Source organism: Penaeus vannamei, chromosome 43 (genome assembly GCF_042767895.1).
Source record: "Penaeus vannamei isolate JL-2024 chromosome 43, ASM4276789v1, whole genome shotgun sequence".
In the NCBI taxonomy this organism is placed as follows: Eukaryota; Metazoa; Arthropoda; class Malacostraca; order Decapoda; family Penaeidae; genus Penaeus; species Penaeus vannamei.
The window spans coordinates 23,867,789-23,882,788 of NC_091591.1; the positions used below are offsets into that span (position 1 = coordinate 23,867,789).

At 39.7% G+C, this 15,000-nt stretch overlaps 1 protein-coding gene across 9 annotated transcripts in view; it reads left to right on the forward strand.

The window, feature by feature from the left end:
* LOC113824982 (collagen alpha-1(IX) chain-like) overlaps positions 1 to 15,000 on the forward strand; it is a 101,266-nt gene that overhangs the window by 53,844 nt on the left and 32,422 nt on the right. The gene's annotated exons all lie outside the window — the stretch shown is intronic.

The window sequence follows — 15,000 nt, forward strand, 5'->3', positions numbered from 1 at the left end:
TCCTTCTTCGTGTCATGATCCTATTTAGCTTCTTCCCCCTTCCTATCCCGGTCCTATTCAGTTCCTCCGCGCCTTTTTATCCTGGTCCTTTTCGTATCCTTACCCCTTCCTGTCCAACTCAGATCCAGTTCCTTCGGCCTTTCTATCCTCTTCTTCTTCAGCTCCTTCTCCTTTCCTCTATCCTCTTTTCCAACTCCTTTGCCCTTCCTATCCTTCTCTTTTTCATCTCCTTTGCCCTTCCTATCCCCTCTTCTTCAGTTCCTTCACCCATTCTAAGCTGGTCCAGTTCAACTTCTTCGCCCTTCCTGTCCTCTTCTTCAGCTCCTTTGCCCTTCGTATCCGTTTTTTTCAGTTCCTTCGCCCTTCCTCTCTCCTCTTTTCCAACTCCTTCGCCTTTCCTTTCCTCTTTTCCAACTCCTTCGCCCTTCCTATCCTCTTTTTCAGCTCCGTCGCCCTTCGTATCCTCCTCTTCTTCAGCTCCTTCGCCCTTCCTATCCCCTTTACTTCAGCTCCTTCATCATTCTAAGCTGGTCCTGTTCAACTTCTTCGCCTTTCCTGTCCTCTTCTTCAGCTCCTTAGCCCTTCGTATCCGTTTTTTCAGTTCCTTCGCCCTTCCTCTCTCCTCTTTTCCATCTCCTTCGCCCTTCCTATCCTCTTTTTCAGCTCCTTCATCATTCTAAGCTGGTCCTGTTCAACTTCTTCGCCTTTCCTGTCCTCTTCTTCAGCTCCGTCGCCCTTCGTATCCGTTTTTTCCAGCTCCTTGGCCCTTCCTATCCCCTCTTCTCCAGCTCCTTTGCCCTTCCTATCCTCCTCTTCTTCTGCTCCTTGGCCCTTCCTATCCCCTTTACTTCAGCTCCTTCACCCATCCTAAACTGGTCCAGTTCAACCCCTTCGCCATTCCTGTCCTGCTCCTTTTCAGTCCCTTCCCCCTTCCTGTCCTGTTCCTTCGTTATTCCTTTCTAGTTCTTATTCTCTCCTTCTTTCCCTCTTCCTAGTCTCTCCACTCCTAGATCTAGTAATAGTAGTATAAGTGGATGAATATTTTAAGCATTAAGGATTGATAAAGACCAATCATAATAGACATTCTTGGTTATCTTTTATTGTTATTTCTTTTCAACCTTGTGATTCGAATTGATGTATATATTCCTACCATTCTAATCATAGGCGTTATAATAATCATCATTTTCATTTTCCCTACCCTAAGGAATTAGAATATGAGTACATTTCCCCAAAATCATAAACCGTTTGAAATTCGAAAATCTACATTCCATGGTTCCCGAGGTGAATCGAAGTGGGCGGAGCTTATCCCAGGCCCCTAACCCAGCGTAAGGAGGTAATCCAAGAACATAAAAGCCCAAAGTAATGTAATCCAAGACCATTAAGACGAGCCCGTTCGTTTTGGACTTAATTATGAAAAAAAAGTTTTGTTATTCGTGAATTCAAAACGCTGAATAAACGCCTCGTATGTGGAAAGGTATGAATGAGAACGAATATCTTCACAATACAAGAGATGTATTTAACCGGTTTCGATTATATCTTCGTCAGAAATACATGAATGAGAAGGAATATCTTCACAATACAAGAGATGTATTTAACCGCTTTCGATTATATCTTCGTCAGAAATCATGTATTTCTGACAAAGATATAATCGAAACCGGTCAAATGCATCTCTTGCATTGTTAAGATATTCGTCCTCATTCATACCTTTCCACATTTGTCAACACGAATACGGTTCAAACGCCTCGTACTTAACCTAAGACCTATTCGAAACCTCGGTACTCACGCGCGCATAGCTCAGTGGTGGCAGTGGCTTCGTCTTCGCAAGATCCCGTGTTCGTGCTCGACTATCCCTCTCAGTCGACTCAACCGCGAGTACTGGTATGCTGACACGAACATACTGGGGTCAAAGTCGGGGTGGAGAGGACCTGGCCACCCTGCCGCATCATCCCTTTAGTACGTACGTTTCTCTACGAACATGACCCTTACGTCCGCTTGAATAAAGGGTAAAGTTTGAACCTATTTTGACTCGCGTGTTCTCTGGTAAGAGTGACGTAACCCTCACTCAGGACAGATACAAGCTTAGTGTTCTAGTGCAAAAATACGTTTTTTATGGTCACTCTTATTACGGTAGTTAAATTATTATCATCAGTGATAGTGCTCTTTATTATCGTTATTTGTCTTCATTATTTTTATCATTGATATCATCATCAATATCATTATCATTAATATCATTGCCAACATTATTATCATTATCATTATTATAATTCATAATATCATCATTAATGTTATTGTTATTATTTTCATTATCATTATCATTGCTGTTATTATCATTATTATTATTATCACCATTATTATTATATTTACTATTACCATTATAATCAATATTATTAAAATAGTTATCATTATCATTATTATCATTTATCATCATTATCATGATCCTCTTCATCATCCTCATTATTTTCATGATAATGATAATGAAAATTATCTTATTATCATCTTCTTCATTATCACAATCGTCACCATTGTTATTATCTTTACTACTACAACCACTGCTATCATTATTTGTAGTATTGTTATTAATATCATTGTTCTATCTTTATATTATTTTTTCCTGTTACGATCATTATAGTTATCATTGCTATTATTATTAGTGTTGTTCTTGCTGTTATTCTTTTTATTATTATTATTATTATTATTATTATTATTATTATTATTATTATTACCATTATCAATATTTCTTCTTATTATCGTTATTATCATTATCATTATTGACATTATTATTACTACAATTATTGTTGTCGTTATTATATTTTTATATAATTACTATCATTATCATTTTTTTATCATCGTTATTATCATTATTGCAATTATTAGTAATCATGATTATTATTAGGCCGATTAAAAAAATACCGGTTTCTCATCAGATCTTTTTCAAAATTCAAAACGTGTTACTCGATTTTTCTTAATTGTTGCATCGAGGCTAAATAAAATTATTTCATATGGGCAATGCCAATAAAATGGACAACTCTGCATATACAAAAATGTGATTAATAATGAAAATATAGGTAATGATTAGGGGATATAAAGTGCATTTGAGTTTTTTATTCTAGTTTTAAGGTACGGTCAGACTACCCATACATTTCACTGGATTCCAGCGATTTTCTCTGGGCTGGAACAAACCCACCCATCCGTGGTGTTCACGTGCGAAAAGTACCATCGGCTTTATCAATCGTGACTGCAGAAACTAACTATGAATCCCGCAAACTTTTCCCTATCCTTTGCTACTCTTTCGTGCTTCCCGAGTTCTAACCTTTTCTAGGAGGGATTAAATTGCTTCAGAATTCCTCATTTCGAATATTCACGGGATCTGGGTTTCAATTTGAAATTCGCAGCCACGCGTTTGTTTTATATTCGTCAGCAGCTTGCCATTTGGTTCGCATACCCGTTTTCTGAAGATAACAAAGAAAGCGGCGAAACATTTTTGGGTAAACTTACGAAAATATGGCAGTGGCTTAATTGCAAATAAATTTCAGTAAATTTGAAAATGACACGTATAATCGATTTCCAGTTGATGACTTTATACTTCCCTTGGGCCCAGCTTCTATTTAGTTATTTAATTATTGAAAAAAAAATTGTCACGTCAGCATCGTCACTAACGGTGTATTTAAGATATAGTGATACATCAAAGGTCATGCAACACAGTGATAAAGTATTGTGTATCTCGCAACATGAAAATGTAATAACAAAATTCGGTACATTACTCAGCAAACAAACAATTCTAAGATTTTGGAAGGTTGAGAAATGCCAAAGAATTGTGCACTGGGAACTCCTATTTCTTTTCATTGGCTGAAATGTATGTTACATAAGTTAATAGTAATGCAATATAGAAATAGGTATATAAAGAAATAAAAGCAAACGGTAATGGCATTTTATTATCGATATTAACCATAAAAGATCAAATTCCGATCATGCGAACTTTTGGTTCGAAGATCTGCGAAATGTGGTTCGCAAGTTCGCAGTGTGCTTCCCGCGCTTTTTCGGTTCGCATAGCAGACGAAAAAGGTACACATCGGCACACTGTTCGTCAGTCAAATGAGAATCCATGGTCAATGCTTCTTTTTTTTAAACTTTTAACTCGTATTTTAGCTTAAATTTGAATGTAAATATTGACGTAAAACTAAATATGAATAATTCTTAATAATCTAAAATACATAATAATATTTATGCTTTGAAATGAAAACATATGCATACCATGCATACTATAGATTCTCAACGTGTGCAATTTTTCCATTCGTCCAACGGTGGACGAGTGGGTATCCATCTCATCGAAGATGTGGGCGAAAGTCAAGATGATTGAGACCATAATTGGGCAAATTCCAATAAAAATCACTGGATTTCACAAATCTATGGTTAGTCTGACCGTGCCTTTACAGCTCGAGAACAGATTCCATCATTGGTGACTCCTCAGGGCCTAGACCCATTGGTGCCACGGGTACACATTTTCCATTTTTGTGACAAACAAAGATTGAAAGGTATAATGAAATATGTGGGGCAGTTCAGACAAATATAAATATAAATATAAATACTAACTCTCGCCCTGTTCGCCACGGATCATGGGTCCCTTGGCGAAACGTTTGGCAGGTCTACTCGTAACCTGATTTTGCCGCGTTAAGGGGGTGTTACACTACCACTATTTCCGTGGTTCTTTCACGTTTCCGTGTTTTTTTTTTCTTGCTACCGCTGGCATATTGGCCGAATGTGATAATTTCCAGTCAAAGGATAATTATCGTTTTCGCTGGCATTTTTTTCGTTGGCTTTTTGGTTCAAATCATAAGCTATAATAGATAACCATCATAGTAATACAAAAAAAAATCTATTTATAATATAAAACTATTTAAACGACAGTCTAAACTGTAAATGATATTTAAAAATTGACAAAATTCTCTCTTGTATTTAATAAAAAGATGCAAGTTGGTAACTAGCTGCCCGCCTGTTTGTTTACATTTGTGTCCACGTTCCTCTGTCAGCTGACCAGTTGAGAGTAGCGAGAATACGCTCATATTTAGCATTATGCATTCGTTATTTCGCATTAAGTCATCTCCACATAGACTGAATAGTGTTCATTATCGCCAGAGCCTGTGCAGGGATTGGAGCCATCTTGCTGTGTTTAAAATTTTCGTCGGACTGTTTCCGTGGTTCTCATCGCTAGTGTGACTGCGGGCGCCAAAGTGACCACAGTTTCCGTGGTGCCAGCGAAAAGGCAATGCGGAAAAAGTTAGTGACACGGCCTTAACGTTAATTGCTTAATCCTTATTGCTAATATCATTATCCATTTTATCATTATCATTATTATTATTATTGTTTTATTTATTATCATTTCATTATTATTTTGTTATCATTATCATTGTTATTAGTTTCGTTATTATTATTACTACTGTTATTGTTGGTGGTATTATCATTATTGATGTTATTGTTATTATTATTATTAACCTTATCGTTATCCTTATTGCTATTTTAGCATAATCATTATTGTTATCATCATCGTTATCATTATAATCATTATCACCATCATTATGTCAATATAATTATCATTATCATAATAATCATTACCTTTATTCTTATTTTTGTCTATTATTTTTGTTGTTTATTATGATTTGTTATCATTATTATCCTTATCATTGTTTTATTATTATTATCAGTGTTATTGTTATTATCATCATTATCATTTTCATTATCGAGATCATCATTGTCATTATCATCATAATTTTCATTATTGTGATCACCATCACCATCATCACCATCATCCCCATCACCTCCATTACAATCACCATCATCATCACCATTACCACCACCACAATCATCATTACTACCATCATCACCATCACTATCACCATTACCTTCATCACCATCTTCGTTAATGGTGTTGTTCTTACTCTCCCTACTCCCTCTATTACTATTACCATTAATATGATATCTTTATTCATGGCATTCTTTTATCACGAAGTAAAATACCTTGTATTTTTTCACATAGAGTTGTGCTTCAATCTCGCACGTTACGATTGATTTCTTGTGAATGAAATTAAAATGAAGGGAAACTGTTGCATTATTATTATTATTATTGGAAGCTGTTGCATTATTGACTGTCGAATCGTGCATTGTTTCGGCACACGGCTTTGTGAGACTTCTTAATGGAAGAGAATGCCCATCCCTTTATCGGAAGCATGGTGCTTTTTGGATGTCTTAAGCATAAAGAAGGCATATATATGTGCGATACAGTGAATGGCAGGAACACATAAGCAGATATATGAGCGCTGACCTAGGACTGCTCTTGCGGGTTCTAGCCATGACGACTTTCCTCGGCTTGGAAACGGACTGTTCGTTTCTTTCCTCCGGCTATATCCTCGCTAGGCTTGGTTAAGGGACACGGAGCGAAAACAGTTGCTTTGAAGAAGTTCCTGTTCTTCGCTGAAATTCATGATCGTGTTACAAAAAAAAAAAAAAAAAAAAAAAAAAAAAAAGTGAAGACAGCTTCCCACGAGTTGCTCAGTCCCCGGGGTGGGGTGAGGGGGGGGGGGGATTCCTTCCTTGCAGGGGTCTTTAGGTCAGGGTACTTTTGGGGCTGCTTGTCTTTTTTTTTTTTTTTTTTTTTTTTTTTTTTTCTTTCTTTCTTCTTAGATAATTTTGAAAGGATTCGCAAAACCTTCACTGAGATATCCATAAAATCCTAAGCTGTCAAGAATGCCTGTTGTCCTACATCCTAGATTTGTTCATCTGTTTTTTGATGCGTAAATTCACTTGAAAATGAAGTTCATTTGATATTCTCTCATTCAACTCGATCCCCTTTTCCTGGCGTCGTCGTTCAGAACCCCGGATTCATGGCTTCGTTTCCTGAATTTATGGAGAGGTTCCTGGCTGGCCTTCTGCGCCCTTCGCTTGGAGGTTCGAGTCAACCCCGCTGAAGGTCTGAGTCCCCCCCCCCCCCCGGCGTCGCGTCCGAGGAGGGAGGGAGGCGAGGGAGGGAGGGGAGAGAGGGAGGCGAGAGGGAGCGAGTTAACAAATTGAGACGAGTCACGGTCGCCATCTCGCATCGCGCTCCCCGCCTCCCGAGCCCTCTACCGTAAGGGCGGAGGTCGTGTGCTGTGGCTGTTTAGCATGACCTTTGAAGACTTCTGTTCGTTAGACGGCCACAAGAACGCCTCCCTTCCCCAGGACCCCCCCCCCCCTCCCCCTCGGAGCGTGATGCACCTGCAGCCCTATCGCAGTGTGTGTGTGTGTGTGTGCGTGCATGCATGCGTGTGTGTGTAGTGTAGTGTGTGTGTGTGTGAGTGTATGTGTGTGTGTGTGTGTGTGTAGTGTAGTGTGTATATAGCGTGGTGTGTGTGTGTGTATGTTTGCTTGTGTGTGTGTGTGTAGTGTGGTGTGTGTGCATGTGAACAAATGGAGGGAAAGATGGATGGAGAGAAGGAGGGACGAAGGGACAAAGAAACAGAAACACGAAGAGGAAGGACAGAAGGAACGGGCAAAGAGCTGGAGAAGAGGAGAGAGGACGAAGAGTCAGAGAGACAGAGAATGAGATAAAGACATAAAAGTAGAAATACCGAGAGATGAGGAGATGAAAAGATGGGGAGATAGAGATGCTGAGAGACAGAGAGAAAGAGACAAAAGGATGGAAAGCAGATGAGACGAAGAGAAAGAGAGATGAAGATATATATCTCACGATGTCGAAATTCTTTGAAAATCCTTGGCCTGAGGGGGTTCTTATCACATCATCATTATCATCACCAATCTCACCATCATCATAACCACCACCATCATCATCGTCACCACCATCAGCATTATCATTAACAGAATTATCATCAACAGCATTACCATCATCACCATTACCATCATTATCAACATCAGCAACACCATCGTTATCATCACCACCATCATTATCAACATCATCACCACCATCATTATCAACATCATCATCACCACCATCGTTATCATCACCACCATCATCGTTATCATCACCACCATCATCGTTATCATCACCACCACCATCATTATAAACATCACCACCATCATCGTTATCATCACCACCACCATCATTATAAACATCACCATCATCGTTATCATCATCACCACCATCATCGTTATCATCACCACCATCATCGTTATTATCATCACCATCATCGTTATTATCATCACCATCATCGTTATCATCACCACCACCATCATTATCAACATCATCATTACCACCATCGTTATCATCACCACCACCATCATCGTTATCATCACCACCACCATCACTATCAACATCACCTCCATCATCGTTATCATCATCACCACCATCATCGTTATCATCACCACCACCATCGTTATCATCACCACCATCATTATCAACATCACCATCATCGTTATCATCACCACCATCATCGTTATCATCACCACCATCATCGTTATCATCACCACCATCATCATTATCATCACCACCATCATCGTTATCATCACCACCATCATCATTATCACCACCATCATCGTTATCATCACCACCATCATCGTTATCATCACCACCATCATCATTATCACCACCATCATCATCGTTATCATCACCACCACCATCGTTATCATCACCACCATCATCGTTATCATCACCACCATCATCGTTATCATCACCACCACCATCATTATAAACATCACCACCATCATCGTTATCATCACCACCACCATCATTATAAACATCACCACCATCATCGTTATCATCATCACCACCATCATCGTTATCATCACCACCATCATCGTTATCATCATCACCACCATCATCGTTATCTTCATCACTACCATCATCATTATCATCACCACCATCATCGTTATCATCATCATCATCGTTATCATTATCACCATCATCATTATCACCATCACCACTTTCATCATTATCATCACCATCATCATTATCGCTATCATCACCATCATCATTATCGCTATCATCACCATCATCATTATCGCTATCATCACCATCATCATTATCGCTATCATCACCATCATCATTATCGCTATCATCACCATCATCATTATCGCTATCATCACCATCATCATTATCACCATCATCATCATTATCATCACCACCATCATCGTTATCATCACCACCACCATCGTTATCATCACCACCATCATCGTTATCATCACCACCATCATCGTTATCATCACCATCATCGTTATCATCATCACCACCATCATCGTTATCATCATCACCACCATCATCGTTATGATCATCACCACCATCATCGTTATCATCACCACCACCATCATTATCACTACCATCATCGTTATCATCACCACCATCATCGTTATCATCACCACCATCATCGTTATCATCACCACCATCATCATTAACATCACCACCATCATCGTTATCATCATCACCACCATCATCGTTATCATCACCACCATCAGCGTTATCATCACCACCACCATCATTAACATCACCACCATCATCGTTATCATCATCACCACCATCATCGTTATCATCACCACCATCATCGTTATCATTATCACCACCATCATCGTTATCATCACCACCATCATCGTTATCATCATCACCACCATCGTTATCATCACCACCATCATCGTTATCATCACCACCATCATCGTTATCATCACCACCATCATCGTTATCATCACTACCATCATCGTTATCATCACCACCATCACCGTTATCATCACCACCATCATCGTTATCATCACCACCATCGTTATCATCACCACCATCATCGTTATCATCACCACCATCATTATCATCACCACCAACATCATTATCATCACCACCAACATCATTATCACCACCAACATCATTATCATCACCACCAACATCATTATCATCACCACCAACATCATTATCATCACCACCATCATCATTATCATCGCCACCACCATCATCATCGTTATCATCATCACCACCACCATCATTATCATTCCCACCATCATCATCACCATCATCATCATCACCATCATCGTTATCATCACCACCACCATCATTATCAAACATCATCACCATTATCGTTATCATCATCACCACCATCAACGTTATCATCACCACCATCATCAACGTTATCATCATCACCTCCATCATCATTATCATCACCACCATCATCATCGTTATCATCACCACCATCATCGTTATCATCACCACTACCATCATCGTTATCATCAACACCACCATCATCACCATCATCGTTATCATCACCACCACCATCATTATCAACATCTTCACCACCATCATCGTTATCATCACCACCATCATTATCAACACCATCATCGTCATCATCATCACCACCATCATTATAATTATCATCACCACCATCATCGTTATCAACATCACCACCATCATCGTTATCATCACCACCATCATCGTTATCATCACTACCACCATCATTATCAACATCACCACCATCATCGTTATCACCATCACCACCATCATCGTTATCATCACCACCACCATCGTTATCATCATCACCACCATCATCGTTATCATCATCACCACCATCGTTATCATCACCACCATCATCATTATCATCACCACCATCATCGTTATCATCACCACCATCATTATCAACATCATCACCATCATCGTTATCACCACCATCATCATTATCATCACCACCATCATCGTTATCATCACCACCATCATTATCAACATCATCACCATCATCGTTATCACCACCATCATTATCAACATCATCACCACCACCATCATTATCAACATCATCACCATCATCGTTATCATCACCATCACCATCAACGTTATCATCACCACTACCATCATCGTTGTCATCATCACCATCATCGTTGTCATCATCACCATCATCGTTATCATCATCACCACCATCATCGTTGTCATCATCACCATCATCGTTATCATCATCACCACCATCATCGTTATCATCACCACCACCATTATCATCACCATCAACGTTATCATCACCACCATCATCGTTATCATCACCACCATCATCATCATCATCACCACCATCATCGTTGTCATCATCAACATCATCACCACCATCATCAACATCATCATCACCACCATCATCGTTGTCATCATCAACATCATCACCACCACCATCGTTATCATCATCACCACCATCATCGTTATCATCATCACCACCATCATCGTTATCATCACCACCATCATCGTTATCATCACCACCACCATCATCGTTATCATCACCACCATCATCATTATCATCATCACCACCATCATCGTTATCATCATCACCACCATCATCGGTATCATCATCACCATCATCGTTATCATCACCATCATCATTAGCATCACCACCACCATCATTATCAACATCATCACCATCATCGTTATCATCACTACCACCATCATTATCAACATCATCACCATCATCGTTATCATCACCACCACCATCATTATCATCACCACCATCATCGTTATCATCACCACCACCATCGTTATCATCACCACCATCATCGTTATCATCACCACCATCATCGTTATCATCACCTCCATCATCGTTATCATCACTACCACCATCATTATCAACATCATCACCATCATCGTTATCATCATCACCATCATCGTTATCATCACTACCATCATTATCAACATCATCACCATCATCGTTATCATCACCACCACCATCATTATCAACATCATCACCATCATCGTTATCATCATCACCATCATCGTTATCATCACTACCACCATCATTATCAACATCATCACCATCATCGTTATCATCACCACCACCATCATTATCAACACCACCATCATCGTTATCATCACCTCCATCATCGTTATCATCACCACCATCATCGTTATCATCACCACCACCATCATTATCAACATCATCACCATCATCGTTATCATCATCACCATCATCGTTATCATCACTACCCGCATCATTATCAACATCATCACCATCATCGTTATCATCACCACCACCATCATTATCAACACCACCATCATCGTTATCATCACCTCCATCATCGTTATCATCACCACCATCATCGTTATCATCACCACCATCATCGTTATCAACATCATCACCACCATCATTATCATCATCACCATCATCGTTATCATCACCACCATCATCGTTATCACCACCACCATCATTATCATCACCACCATCATCATTACTACCATCACCACCATCATCATTACTACCATCACCACCATCATCATTATCATCACCATCATTATTACTATCATCACCATCATCATCATCATCACCACCATCATCGTTATCATCATCACCATCATCGTTATCATCACCACCATCATCGTTATCATCATCACCATCATCGTTATCATCACCACCATCATCATTATCATCACCATCATTATCAACATCACCACCATCATCATTATCATCACCACCATCATCGTTATCATCATCACCAGCATCGTTATCATCACCACCATCATCGTTATCATCATCACCATCATCGTTATCATCACCACCACCATCATTATCAACACCACCATCATCGTTATCACCACCATCATCGTTATCATCACCACCATCATCATTATCATCACCACCATCATCGTTATCACCACCATCATCGTTATCATCACCACCACCATCATTATCAACATCATCACCACCATCATCATTATCATCACCACCATCATCATTATCATCACCACCATCATCGTTATCACCACTATCATCGTTATCATCACCACCACCATCATCATTATCATCATCACCACCATCATCGTTATCATCATCACCATCATCATCATTATCATCATCACCATCATCATCATTATCATCACCACCATCATCGTTATCATCACCACCACCACCATCGTTATCACCACCACCATCATTATCAACATCATCACCACCATCATTATCAGCATCACCACCATCATCGTTATCATCACCACTACCATCATCGTTATCATCACCACCATCATCGTTATCATCACCACCATCATCATTATCATCACCACCATCATCGTTATCATCATCACCACCATCATCGTTATCATCACCACCATCGTCATTATCATCACCATCATCATCATTATCATTACCATCATCATTTTCATCACCACCATCATTATCATCACCACCATCATCATTATCATCACCACCATCATCATTATCATCACCATCATCGTTATCATCACCACCATCATCATTATCATCACCACCATTATCGTTATCATTACCACCATCATCATTATCATCACCACCATCATCGTAATCACCACCATCATCATTATCATCACCACCATCATCGTTATCATCACCACCATCATCGTTATCATCATCACCACCGTCATCATTATCATCACCACCATCATTATCATCATCGCCATCATCGTTATCATTATCATCACCACCAACATTGTTATCATCATCCTGACCACTGCCAACACCTTCATCATTACCATTATCATAATGTATAAAAAGTATTCTCTTTCATACCATTAATACGGTTCATCAACATCATTTTACCAAAACCATTACTACCACCACCATCATCATCACTACCATCAATATCATCACTACTACCATTGTTATCACCACCACTATCATTATCATCATTTACACTATCATTACCAACACCACAATCATCATTATTTTCATCATCACTACCACCACCATCATTATCATCGACATCATAACTACGATCATCATCACATCATAATCATCATAAGCATCATTATCATCATAACCAGCTGTGCAAAAACACCATCATCATCACCTCCGCTATGAGCACATCCTACTTTTCCTCATCTTCCCCACACTACCACCACCATCGCCACCACCAACACCATCATCATCATTATCATCATAATCGTCATCATATCTTATATACATTCGTCAACATGAATACGGTTCATCAACATCATTATCAAAATCATTACTACCACCATTATTTCATTATTTATTTATGTCGCTTTGGGTTCGAAGCTTCATGACGAGGCTTCGAACCCAAGCTGCTGGGTGGATTTGAATCAGAAAGGCTAGATCAGTAGCAACTGGAGGAGGTGTCATGGCGCCTGTTTTGATGCTTGTTCAATGAAAATATATCAATTCAAATCATTATTTTCCATCTTTTTTGAAAAATTGAAAGGACCAAAATGATCGGCCATATTCACGAAGCAAATTCCGTAACTTTTGTGACGTCATCAAAATAAACCCCATGTGCTTTTATTTCCAAAAATAGAATCAGGCGCCATGACACCTCCGCGAGTTGCTACTGACTTACCTGCGTATGTCTCTCTCTATCTCTCTATCTCGTATACTCCCACTCGTTGTTTCTCCTTCTCTCCGTGCTTTCATTTTTCTTCCTCCTTGTGACTCCGTCTCTCCATCTCTCTTTTTTTCTGTCTCTTTCTCTCCGTGCCTTCATCTTTCCTTCTCCCTGTCTCTTTGTCTCTCCATCTCTCCCTCCTTCTGTGTCTTTTTCTCTCCGTTTCTTAATCTCTACCTATGTCTCCGTCTCTCCTTCCTTTCGTGTTTCCACATCTGCGTGACTCCATTTTTTTCTTCTTCCTGTGCCTCCGTTTCTCCTTCCCTCCTTCTGTGTCTTTTTCTCTCCGTTTCTTCATATCTCTACCTGTGTCTCCGTCTCTCCTTCCTTTCGTGTCTCCTTCTCTGCGTGCCTCCGTCTTGCCATTTCTTCCCCTTTCAGCGTCTCCTTCTTTCCCATGTCCATCTTTTCTTCTCCGTTTATCTTCGCTTCTCCTCAACTTCACGCGGGTCCCTCTGCCTCGCGGCACTGAAGCAGCGTCCTCCCGAAAGCATCCTCCTGCAGGGGGTGCAAGCGTCCGAGCCCAGGCCGGGAAGACTGAGCGACCGCCAGTGTGTCTGAAGGCTTTTCAGGATTCGTCGTATCTGTGAATTGATTAAGAATTGAAGATCACATCGACTTAATTTATTTATTTATCTTCATCGAGGTTCAAAAAACGTACAATGGTTTTCACGGGGAATTCGAGGCTCAAGACGGTCACTTTATATTTCC